At 41.8% G+C, this 13,694-nt stretch overlaps 1 long non-coding RNA gene across 1 annotated transcript; it reads right to left on the bottom strand.

Annotated features, from left to right (window-relative positions):
* Positions 1-5,449: 5,449 nt before the first annotated feature.
* LOC137330985 (uncharacterized) lies at positions 5,450-13,108 on the bottom strand. Its single transcript, XR_010965345.1, has 5 exons — positions 12,819-13,108; positions 12,006-12,064; positions 9,555-9,632; positions 8,171-8,241; positions 5,450-6,166 (listed from the first exon to the last, which is right to left on the bottom strand). It is a non-coding gene; the product is annotated as an uncharacterized lncRNA (long non-coding RNA).
* Between the last annotated feature and the right edge of the window lie 586 nt (positions 13,109-13,694).

Genomic DNA, 13,694 nt, shown 5'->3' with positions numbered 1-13,694 from the left:
AAAAGGAGAAGAGGGAATTCCAGAGCTTAGGACCTAGGCAGCTAAAGGCACGGCCGCCAATGGTGGAGCGATTAAAATCGGGGATGCACAAGAAGTCAAAATTGGAGGAGCGCAGAGATCTCGGAGTGTTGTAGGGCTGGAGGAGATTACAGAGATAAGGAGAGGTGAGGCCATGAAAACAGGGATGAGAATTTTTAAATCGAGGCGTTGCCGGACAGGGAGCCAATGTAGGTGAGTGAGCATAGGGATGATGGGTGAATGAGACTTGGTGCGATTTAGGATATGGCAGCAGAGTTTTGGATGAACTCAGGTTTATGAATCATTTTGCCCAACCTTTCACAGACACCCCTACAATTTCCCTCATCGCAGCATCCAACTGCGTCTTGAATGATTCCAGAGTTTCTGCCTCTAGTACCCGACCCAGATTATTATTCGAGATACTAATCATCGTTTTGTAAAGAGGTGCATTCTGACATCAGTCCTGAAATGGCATTTTAACAGTTGTACCAATGTTCCTTTGTCTTGCAGTCATGGTTTACGTTGAAATAGTTCTCAGAATTAACCTTTTCTATTCCACTTGATATCATATAAAACTCCACGACATCTCCTCTCATTCACCTTTCAAGGTTTAAGAGTAAGGTTTTCAAATTTTTCCTTGTAAGTCACTCCACTGACACTAGGGGTCAGCATCAATGTCCTTCCCTGCAATATTTCCATAACTTGAAATTTTCTTTTTTGTCTCAGTAACCAGAACTGAATGCATATTCAAGGTGCAGCCCTAACCAAAGCACTATGCAGCGTTAGTAATGATGACCTCAGGTTTAAACTCTATTAACTTTGGTGATCTGGATCAGCATCTGATCAGGAGGCATATGACATGCATAGGCAGCTGGGATCAAGTGGATCCCTTGAAGAGTATAGAGATTGCCGGAGTAGAGTTAAGAGAGAAATCAGGAGGGCAAAAAGGGGACATGAGATTGCTTTGGCAGATAAGGCAAAGGAGAATCCCAAGAGCTTCTACAAATACATAAAGGGCAAAAGAGTAACTAGGGAAGAGAGTAGGGCCACTTAAGGATCAACAAGGTCATCTATGTGCGGAACCACAAGAGATGGGTGAGATCCTGAATGAATATTTCACATCGGTATTTACGGTTGAGAAAGGCATGGATGTTAGGGAACTTTGTGAAATAAATAGTGATGTCTTGAGGAGTGTACATATTACAGAGAGGGAGGTGCTGGAAGTCTTAACGCGCATCAAGGTAGATAAATGTCCGGGACCTGATGAAATGCATCCCAGGACGTTATGGGAGGTTAGGGAGGAAATTGCGGGTCCCCTAGCAGAGATATTTGAATCATCGACAGCTACAGGTGAGGTGCCTGAAGATTGGAGGGTAGCAAATGTTGTGCCTTTGTTTAAGAAGGGCGGCAAGGAAAAGCCTGGGAACTACAGACCGGTGAGCCTGACATCTGTAGTGGGTAAGTTGTTAGAGGGTATTCTGAGAGACAGGATCTACAGGCATTTGGAGAGGCAGGGACTGATTAGGAACAGTCAGCATGGTTTTGTGAGAGGAAAATCATGTCTCACGAATTTGATTGAGTTTTTTGAAGGGGTAACCAAGAAGATAGATGAGGGCTGTGCAGTAGACGTGGTCTACATGGACTTTAGCAAAGCCTTTGACAAGATAGCGCATGGTAGGTTGTTACATAAGGTTAAATCTCATGGGATCCAAGGTGAGGTAGCCAATTGGATACAAAATTGGATTGACGACAGAAGACAGAGGGTGGTTGTGGAGGGTTGTTTCTCAAACTGGAGGCCTGTGACCAGCGGTGTGCCTCAGGGATCGGTGCTGGGTCCGCTGTTATTTGTTATTTATATTAATGATTTGGATGAGAATTTAGGAGGCATGGTTAGTAAGTTTGCAGATGACACCAAGATTGGTGGCATTGTGGACAGTGAAGAAGGTTATCTAGGATTGCAACGGGATCTTGATAAATTGGGCCAGTGGGCCGATGAATGGCAGATGGAGTTTAATTTAGATAAATGTGAGGTAATGCATTTTGGTAGATCGAATCGGGCCAGGACCTACTCGGTTAATGGTAGGGCGTTGGGGAGAGTTAGAGAACAAAGAGATCTAGGAGTACAGGTTCATAGCTCCTTGAAAGTGGAGTCACAGGTGGATAGGGTGGTGAAGAAGGCATTCAGCATGCTTGGTTTCATTGGTCAGAACATTGAATACAGGAGTTGGGATGTCTTGTTGAAGTTGTACAAGACATTAGTAAGGCCACACTTGGAATACTGTATACAGTTCTGGTCACCCTATTATAGAAAGGATATTATTAAACTAGAAAGAGTGCAGAAAAGATTTACTAGGATGCTGCCGGGACTTGATGGTTTGACTTATAGGGAGAGGTTGGATCGACTGAGACTTTTTTCCCTGGAGAGTAGGAGGTTTAGGGGTGATCTTTTTGAAGTCTATAAAATAATGAGGGGCATAGATAAGGTAGATAGTCAAAATCTTTTCCCAAAGGTAGGGGAGTCTATAACGAGGGGGCATAGATTTAAGGTGAGAGGGGAGAGATACAAAAGGGTCCAGAGGGGCAATTTTTTCACTCAAAGGGTGGTGAGAGTCTGGAACGAGCTGCCAGAGGCAGTAGTAGAGGCGGGTACAATTTTGTCTTTTAAAAAGCATTTGGACAGTTACATGGGTAAGATGGGTATAGAGGGATATGGGCCAAGTGCAGGCAATTGGGACTAGCTTAGTGGTATAAACTGGGCGACATGGACATGTTGGGCCGAAGGGCCTGTTTCCATGTTGTAAACTTCTATGATTCTATGATTCTATTCTGTTTGCTTTTGTTAACTCCAGACTCGACTATTCCAATGCTCTCATGGCCGGCCTCCTGTCTTCCACCCTCTATAAACTTGAGCTCATCCAAATCTCTGCTGCCTGTATCGCAATTCGGACCAAGTCCCGTTCACCCATCACCCCCGTGCTCGATAAATATACATTGGCTCCCGGTCCACCAATGCCTCAGTTTATAAATTCCCATCCTCATGTTCAAATCCCTCCACGGCCTTGCCCCTCCTTATCTCTGTAACCTCCTCCAGCCTACAACCCTCCGAGAATTCTGCATTCCTCCAACTCAGGCCTCTTGTGTATTCCCCACTTCCTTCAATCCGCCATTGGCAGCCGTGCCTTCACCCGTCTAGGCCCTATGCTCTTGCATTCCCTTCCCAAACCCCTTTGCCTCTCTACCTCTCTCTCCTCCTTTAAGACGCTGCTTAAAACCTACCTCTTTGACCAAGTGTTTGGTCACCTGTCTTAACGTCGTCTTCTTTCATTCGGTATCGTTTTCTGTCTGATTGTGCTCCTGTGAAGCACCTTGGGACGTTTTACCACGTTAAAGGCGCTATGTAAATGCAAGTTGTTGTTGTTAATGGATTCTCGGCAATTCCTGGGTATGCTCAGCGTCAGGGGTAGTAGCATACCCAGATCTCTTTCAGTCTCTCTCCTAACTAGTTCAACACCATTCATTATGTTCCTCATTTTCTCTTCTATTATGCGAGGCTGTGGACCGCACCAGCATTGTTAGAATTGAAGCAGGGAGTCTATCATCATTAAAAACTAGATTAGACAAGTGATTGAAGGAAAGAGGAAATAAAGGAATATGGGAATAGGACAATCATATGGAGGATAAACACCAACATGGACTGGTTGTGGTGGTCGGCCTGTTTCAGTTTTGTAATTTTATATAATTCTATGTATTTTTATGTAGTTCCATCCACTTGCGAATATTGGCGAGTTCTTTCTGTAACTGCTCAGCTGCTTCATCACACTCTATTGCCTTCCTCCCCTAGTTTAGTATCTGCAAATTTGATAAACATACGTTGAGTTTCTGAATCCAGGCCACTGAAAATAGCAGCGGACTCAGCAACCATCCTCGGAATAGTGCAGCCAGTACATCTCCCCAACAACCAGCCATCACCCTATGCTTCCTCTTTCAGCCAATTTCTTAATAAATGCCAAGTTTTATGTAGGATGCCCATTGCCTTAAAGAAAAAAAAGACTTGCATTTATACAGTGTCTTTCACAACCTCAGGACGTCCCCAAGTGCTTTGCAGCCAATGAATTACATTTGAAGTGTAGTCACTGTTGTAATGTAGAAAACGCCACAGTAAATTTGGGCACAGCAAGATCCCACAAACAGCAATGAGATAAATGACCAGATAATCTGTTTTAGTGGTGTTGGTTGAGGGATAACTTAATAACAGGGATTGCCACTGGAATAGAATTTTTTTTTTAAAAGTCTGTTAGCAACTCATGCCAATCGGAATGAAGTTGTACTGGTTTTGGACCTCTAAATTTATGATAATTGAGAGGGGGGGGGGGAAAAAGGAAGAGAACAGGTAATCCTCTTTCTTGGGAGGCAGAAGAGGCTAACACTCTTCCCGCAGCATTAATGTTAGTGGCACAGCCTTGGGCTGAAGCTGCACCCATTTCAAATAATTGCGATGCTCAAATTCTTTAAACATTCGTCATCTCTTCTATTCCTCTTCTGCAGAGAGCTGCTCAGTTCGGCGTCTTGCAGGCCGAGGTCTCAGGAATTCTAAAGAACAACTCAATCCTGTACACCAAAAAGACTGCAAGTTCATCAGCATTCCTGCCTCCCCATCATTTTAAACAAATGGATAAATGAATCCACTCCACCTCAAGCCCCTATGTTATTCCACAGGCTGCAAAATTTTTAAAAAAACATTGCCATTTGGATTCTATTAAAACAAATATTTTAGATACAGTGACATTCTTTCACAAGACAGTGGTGCCAAACTTCAGGGGTAATTTTACAAGCCTCCATTTCTGACACAGAGAATTGCTACGAGCAGGGCAGGTTACAAAAAAAATCAGCTCTATAAATGCTACAGCCTGACATGCACGCCCAAGGAGAAAGGCCCTGCAGCAGGAATGGAGTTTCGTGAAATTACCTCTATACGTAATATGTAAGTGGCACAATAGTTTTTGTTGAATCCACAGTTTTACCGCAAATACCACTTGAAATCCAGTGCAAGGCCATTAGTGCAGCAAACTACAAAATACACACTGGTTGTCAAGATCCAAATGACATCCACCAACAACCGCAATAAAGCTGTGCAGTTAGAAATCAGAAATTGTGTTATATAAACCACTGTAACTTTACTCTCATGGTTTGAGAGCAGAGTATGGAACTGCAATCATTCTCTAGTATCCATTATCCATGATTTTCAGAGTCCAAATTCCTAAACTTTTTCAAATCATCGATGATAACTGTGTGTTAGTGCTCATCCCTCTAGTGAAGAAACTTGATGTATTCAATCCTACTATGGATTTATTCAGTTATTTCAAAAGGACAGTTTTTCTCAGTCACTTTTATTAAGAAAATAAGATGTTACATTTTAATAATTGAAACACCTAGAATATACAAAAAAATCTTTCACAGTACAAAGTACAATATTTAACAAGCTTTAGAAAAGCAAAAGTGCACAGATGATATCTCCATTTATAATAAAAAGGGATTGTAGTGCAACTTGACACAATAAAAGATTGCCACTCATCAATTTAATTTGATATTAGCTAGAACATGACACTTTGAAGTTTAAAGTTGCATTGATGAAATAACTTCACACATTGTGTGTACAGGGGCTTAGATTATGCTTAGTCTATTTCCCTAGATAAAGTGTTCAGTCAGCTATTTGGGGAGTGAAAACATCCACTGTTTTTTTAAACTTGAAAATTATGTTAAAAAAGGAATGTTTTGGGAGCCTTGGTCATAACATCATTCAAGGTTAAAACATATTTTTCCTCCACCAGATGTATATAAACTATTGAGTACAACAGGATACATTACTTTATATGTTACATCCTGAAGAATAAGCTCTATATAAATCGTAGTTCTTTTTTCTCACAAGCACCGCTGAGGAGATTAGGGCAATCTCGGAGTCTTCAAAGTCAGCTGGTAAAAAGGAACATTGCCTTGCGTTACATCAATGGTTATGCCTTTATGCTTGACTAGTTTTGAGATTCTATTCACGTGTGGTCGGGTGTCTTCTTGGCGCTGGAATGCAAGATCCACTGATTGGGCTCAGGCTTCATTCTTTGGGCTTTGCTGGTGTAGGTCCACTAAGTTCAGTCTGATGAAATCAAGAGAATTTCAGGCTTTGGCAATGCAATGACCAAATGTTAACATATTATCAAATTTTTAAATTCAAGCCCAGATGGCAAAGGGGTGGATGAGAAGCACTGACGATGTCCTATCCCTGCCATTACTATACTGATGTGGAGATGCCGGTGATGGACTGGGGTTGACAATTGTAAACAATTTTACAACACCAAGTTATAGTCCAGCAATTTTATTTTAAATTCACAAGCTTTCGGAGGCTTCCCCCTTCGTCAGGTGAACGATGACGACGTTCACCTGACGAAGGGGGAAGCCTCCGAAAGCTTGTGAATTTAAAATAAAATTGCTGGACTATAACTTGGTGTTGTAAAATTGTTTACAATTACTATACTGGGTCTGGTTACATTTTTGGGGTCTTACACTAGATATTTCCCCTGGTTCAGCATTAGAGACCACCCCCAAGAGTATTTGCTCCCTACAACCCAGAGTGTGCCTTTACTTAGTCCCGGGGTCTAACAGGGAATTCTTGTATCCAATATGCTGGAGTACAGCAACATCACATGCCACCATACAGTTCCCTCAACTTTGGAAAGGCAGAAGGAAAAACATCAGACTGTGGTTTAGGCAATAAACTAGTTAGTATTGAACAGTAAGAGACAAGTGAACAATATTAAATATACCCAGTACATTTACAGTAATTACAGACTGTCCTAGTCTCAGTATACTTGTCCTAGTCTCAGTATACTGAAAACCACAAAAGCAGTTCTGCATCAACATTCAACATAAAACTGACCCTTGAAACATGGCCCCTTATGTCTTTCATAGCTGTTACTATTATAGAGCCTCTGTCTTGTGTCCCTGTTGACTGAAAAATGACTGCTGAGTGGGAGAAAGTCTCCCTCAGGTATACCATTCAAAATACTTTGAAGATAAATGATTTAAAAAAAAACTCTCTCAAACTTAGGTGGTCGCCCATTCGTAGGATTCAAAACAGTGTTTGACCACACAAATACAGCTTCCGCCTCTAGTAGGATTCAAAGACCTCTCAGCCTGTCTGTACATGTTTGAGCGGTCAAGCGGAACAAATTTGTTAACATGACACCTCAGCAGATAGATGTCAAAAAATGTTTCTTACAAATAATATTTTTGAAGTGCCCTTTTGCACACTAGACCATATTGTGTATTCACTGCAACACGTAACATTTAAAGACTCCTGTGCAGAGATTATTAAAATGCATAGACTTTATTGTAGAAATGTGACCTCAACCTCCTCTTCATAACAGATACTGTTCTATGCCAATTGGATCAAACATTAACTCAAAGATCTACATGGAACATGCAGTGGCAGTCCTTAGGTCAGAGATTCCTGCTGTCTAACAAGCTTGGAGCAATGTTTGAAGGAACCAAAAATAACAAATGCCCTTGTATCATTCAACTCAGGCAGATGCTGTAATACAGCAGTGGGTACCAAACCTCCCTTTGGTCCCTGCCACCACCTTAAGGCAAAGGCCAGAGGAAAATTACTGCTAATTCAGAGAGGAGCCTGCTGTTTTCTCTCCAGATACAAGACATTAAGGAGCCTGCCTTGAATGGCATTCTTGAAACAGACTGCTCCTATAACATATATGAGGCCCTCATAGTTTAAGACAGAACATCTCTAATCTAAAGCAATTGCCAGATTTTGACTGGAAGCCTAATTATAAATCTGAAGTTCTGTGCCAGCATACTCACAACGTTCTAGTAAGGAAATAGAGCCATATCAACTTTTCAGTCACCTACACTCTAATGTTCTATCAATACTGCAGTCACCTCCTGAAGCCGTTCTCCAACATCCAGTCCCACTGCCATCTAGATTTAGAGGACCAATGACCTTTCGTGCATTCTTATCAAACTGCCCCACTTACATTGGCAATGGTTTCTACAAATGCAAGATCACTTTAATTAATTTGCCTGCCTCAGTCACCTCTTCACAAATATGGTGAAATTATGGTACATTTAGCATGCAAATTGATTTTACCTGCAACGTTTCAGCCTTACTGAAATCCTGCTGCTGTTTTCTCCTCACTTCCTCTTGTGTCAATGTACCCCCTAAATAAAAATCAAAATTCCACTTACATGCAATTAGAAGTTAGAATCAATCAATTGCTCATACATGCTTAGTCCACCCATTTTAAGAAATTGTACGTATACACACACACACACACACATATAAATATATCTATATCTATATAAATATATATATCTGTCTCTTGGTGTGCTCCACGGGCAGTTCCCTGGGACGCACACCAAGACAGATATCAACTGCGGCTGGAAGACCATTAACTCGGTGAAGGAAGCCCTTTGGTCCACCCAAAACCTGCTGGTCTTCCAGCTGAAGGAGCTGTCCATGACCGAGTGTTGCCGACTGGCAAACTCCAAGGTCCAGGAATACGTGGTGCGGGAACCACTGAAGCGAGTTGCGACCTAAGCAAAGGCTCTATGGGGAAAGCCCACCGTATAAGGCCAGCCCACCTTGTATTGTACACCATGTATTACAAGATATGTACTGTGTTTAAATTGTAATATCGGAATCGTACTGTGTACAATCTGTGTTTCTATTGGCTTGAATTGTATCGCCTTGGAATTGTGGTATCCTTAAATTTTATGAAATAAGGTATATTTTGAAATATAAAAAAAATCTTCATACTTTATTCCATCCAAGGATCAAAACCAGCTCAATGCACATTAAGATGGGTATGGTAGCATAGTGGTTATGTTACTGGACTAGTAATCCAGAGGTCTGGACTAATAATCCAGAGGTGTGCATTCAAATCCCACCATGGCAGTCGGTGAATTTGAATTCAGTTAAAAAAAAACTGGTATCAGTAAAAGCTGTCAAATTGTCGTGAAAACCCAACTGGTTCACTAGTGTCCTTTAGGGAAGTAAACCTGCTGTCCTTACCCAGTCTGGTCAAAATGTGACTCCAATCCCACACCAATATGGTGTCCTCCAGCAAGCCACTCAGTTTTATCAAACTGCTACAAAAAAAAAGGCACCATGTGAAGTGCAGTGGTTCAAGGCGGTGGCTGACCACCTAGGGGTTAGGCAATAAATGCCAGCTTTGCCTACATCTCTGAATGAATTAAAAGATACGTAGGGCTTACTGGATACAAAGAGCACCGAACGTTTTCTTGAAAGAATGTCAATACAAACTTTAGAACATACAAAACTAAATCAGTTTCAGGCACACCAAACAATGAAGCACAAATGTACAGTGTTGCACTTCAAAACCTGAATGGTTCAGGCACTTAGAGAATTAAACTTTAGCATCAATTCCTGCATTTGCAAACATACCACCGAGATTAATATGTATTTTGGCTCAGTTTTTAAATTAGACTTGCAGTGATAATGTTTCACTCACCAACAGCACTTGGAGTGATAGAAACGTGAATATTCCGACATTTCAGCTTTTCCAACGCAGCCAACTCTGCAGCTGCTCCTAAATGGAAGTCGAATAAAACATGTTAGATGGAAGTATAATGCTAGAGCTTTCACTCAATTAGAGTTCTTGTCTTTGTAGCCACCTATTAGTTCTATTCCAAAGACATCCTGCATTAACTACCCTTACCTAAATGTTGGAATGATCGATACTTAGAACAGACTTAAATTAAGTTTCCATTAACTCTGAAAAGAGCAGCACTGCTTCCCTGACGTTGCTAGTTTGCCACTGCTGGTGGAGCTGCCACAAACAGTAAGCCAGCAACAAATGTACAGATCCCAGGCATCTCTTCCTTCAAGGCATTGGTCTGTTCTACCTAGACAGAACCTACTCTGAATAGAAGTTGCTGGATTGCTGCCAATGGCAGTTCCACCCCCCCAAGGCAAAGTAAACAAAATTTTCCCATACCAAAGCATTTTCTGTACTTAACATAACTAATATTTTCCATCAGAGGCCTTTGCCTATGCAAGAAGGCTGAGATTTTAGTCATTCAGCTTCCCTGCGGTATCACTTTCAGCTGAGGAGACTCAACCAGGTAGCAAGTTACAGTTACCATCATGCATCAGTGTTTACAACTTCTACAGATGTTTTACGAAAGACAGCAAAATTGGCCATCCACAGAGTGCACCTGGACTTGCTGTATCTAAGCCGTGCCATCTCCAATTCAAAGTTACCGCGAGCAAAATCTCTCAGGGAAACCATTTTTAAGACAGAAAAAGTACAAAGTAGGCATAAACGCCAACATTTTCTGAGGTAACTTTGAAAGCAAAAACATTATATATCAGCTAAACACCTGCAACTACAGTCGACAAGTACAAGAACAGTCAACACAAATACACACAATAAGAAAACTGGCCAGTGGGGAACATTTTTGTATTTTGTCATGTATTCCAATGGTTACACTAATTGCATTTCATTTATTTAAGATTTTGTTTCAGAGATTTGAGCATATAACCTAGGCTGGTACTTCAGTGCAGTACTAGGGGAGTACTACTCTGTTGGAGGTGTCACCTTTCAGATGAGATGTTGAACCAAAGGCCCATCTTCCCTCTTAGGTGAATGTGAAAGATCCCATGGCACTATTTGAAGAGCAGGGGAGTTCTCCCAGTCACCTTGCCAACAGTTACCCTTCAAATAACACTTAAAAATAGATTATCTAGTTATTTATTTCATTGCTATTTTGTGGGACCTTGCTATGCACAATTTACTGCCGGGTTTCCTGTATTACAACAGTGACTACACTTCAAAAGTACTTCATTGGCTGTAAAGCTCTTCAGGACGTCCTGAGGTCATGAAAGGCACTATGGAAATGCAACCGCTTTCTTTTTTAAACAACCATTGCTAGTTTTTATGTAAACAATCTCTTGAAGGTCTGTACTGATTCAAGTTTGATGGGAGATTCTGAATAAAAATTTTGATAATACTAAGTACTCCTGCAAAGCTAAATATGCAAATTAGTTTAATCTTTTATTATATACAATATCAGTCTTCACCATTCAAAAACAAAACACATCTTAAACAGATAAATAGTAAAGTTTAAGAGCTGCTCCCTACAATTACATGTAGAGATTGATTTATTTAGACAAGTGTTATGTGAGGAGAACAAATTTACCTACTGACAGTAGATAAGTAAACTATTTATTTTCCAAGAATGAATCAAAACCCGCTGTCTGGGGACATCTCTTAGAAAGTTCTTTCCGAATTCTTTTACTGGGAATGTGCACCCTTCCTCCACTGCTATATCCCAACACACCCAATCCTTTTGCAGAAGCATAAACTTGATTCACCACGTGTAATGCCAGAAATTTAAAAACATTGTAACAGTTAGACAGTACTTTAAACAAATTCTAGACTTACCTTTTTCTTTAATTAAAAAAAGTCCAGAGATTCCAAATAGACAATACTTTTTTTTTCTGACACTCTGGGGTGCCTTATTGCCTTACAGATTCATTCCAGATTCCTTGCAGTGACATTACATCAAGCCAAAGCTCTACAAGCCAAAGCTCTACACTCTGCCCGAGGGGATTTCTCCCTGACTGCATCCCCCCGGCATACAATGGCAGGAAGGCTCCAAATGGTTGCCTTCCCCCACTTGACCACTTGATCTTAGCCAAAAGGCCGAGAATAGACAATACTACTAATTGGACCATGCCATTCAGGGATTCCCCACAGTAATATACAAACAGAAGGGAATCATCTAGCTGGCTCTCACACACTTTCTAGTGATAGTTACTCAACATTCAGGAACCAGCTGATAACTTGTTCTTAGCCAGGAATTTAACATACACCACAACTTTAACTAGCCAGGCATAGAACTGAATTTCGAAACACAGGGGAAAAAATAAAATCTTCTCAAGAAAACAAAATACTTACTTTTCTGTAAGTCACTCCTCTTCTTCTGGTCTGGTACAGTTACAGAATATGCACCATAACTGGAAAAAAACCCAAGTGAAATTATTAAAGACTACAAAGGTGAAACGATTTTCACTATTAAAAAATAAGTGACCTAAATCATCAATAATGTCATAATGACTATTGACATCACAGCCGGCCCTGCATCGCACTATTGACACAGCGCAATTTAGGGTTAGGGTTAAGAGCTTAGGGCAGCTCCTTGATTTTAAAATTCTCATCCTTGTTTTCAAATCCCTCCATGGCCTCGCCCCTCCCTATCTCTGTAATCTCTTCCAGCCCTACAACCCTTTGAGATCTCTGCGCTCCTCCAATTCTGACCTCTTGCGCAACCCCAATTTTCATTGCTCCACCATTGGCGGCCATGCCTTCAGTTGCCTAGGCCCTAAGCTCTGGAATTGTTGTTTGTGGGATCTTGCTGTGAGCAGATTAGTGCCGCCTCTCTCTCCTACACTACAACAGTGACTACGCTGCAAAAGTACTTAATTAGCTGTATAGCCCTCTGGGAGGTCCTGAAAGGCACAGCATAAGTGCAAGTTCTTTCTTTATTGCCAATCACATTGTTAATAGCCAAAACCGCTATTGACAACATGGTTGCCCATTATAAAATGTCCACAATTTTAAAATTCCAAGATAAACCTCCTTTTGCAGCAAAGCTCCAGTTTTGTCACCTTAACTGAAAGACAAAAGAAGCTTGTACACGAGTGCTGAACACAGTTACAATTTGGAGTCTCACAGTAACAAGAGATTCCTGTTCAAACCACAGATTCTTACCTGTGCGTTGTTTTTGGGGCTGATTTATGCACAGTTGCTTTTTGATGGGTGACAGGGCATCTCTGCAGCAGTGTAGAGCTACCCTTACCTTTACTTGTACCTATCTCCAATCCACCTCCACCTCTACCTGTACCCAACCCACCTCCACCTATACTAACTCTACCTGTACCCAACCTACCTGTACCCAACCCACCTCTACCTGTACCACCTGTACCCAACCCACCTCTACTTGTACCCAACCCACCTCTACCTGTACTACATGTACCCAACCCACCTCTACCTGTACCCAACCCACCTCTACCTGTACTACCTGTACCCAACCCACCTCTACCTGTACTACCTGTACCCAACCCACCTCTACCTGTACCTGTAATACCTGTACCCAACCCACCTCTACCTGTACCTGTAATACCTGTACCCAACCCACCTCTACCTGTACCTGTAATACCTGTACCCAACCCACCTGTACTTACACCTGTAACTGTCGCTGGGGCCGTCCCCAGCCCACATCTACCTGTTGCTCCGCCTCTATCATGACTACCGTCTCCCCCTGTACCCCGTGTTGCAACTGTCCTGGGCTTCCTCACAACCGAATAAGACATGTCTAAAAGGAAATAGAAAACACAAAGTTAATGTTTAGCGCGCTAACAGTCGCCGCGCAGGCCCGATGGGAGATGTAGTCCGTTAGGTCACGTGTCCCCGCCTAACGGTTCACGTTGGAACAGCAATACCCAGAGTTCCAGGCGACTAACGGATTTCCGGCATGGAGAAGATGAACAGCTGCGTCACCATAGCAACAACACCAGGGCCTTTATTAAAGGGCCAATTTGGGCTGGGGAGTTGGAAAATATAGTTAAGCAGGGAAGAGAGTTTATT

Source organism: Heptranchias perlo, chromosome 13 (assembly GCF_035084215.1).
Source record: "Heptranchias perlo isolate sHepPer1 chromosome 13, sHepPer1.hap1, whole genome shotgun sequence".
NCBI lineage: Eukaryota > Metazoa > Chordata > Chondrichthyes > Hexanchiformes > Hexanchidae > Heptranchias > Heptranchias perlo.
The sequence above is the reverse complement of the archived record's forward strand: the minus strand, read 5'-3'. Positions and strand labels throughout refer to the sequence as shown.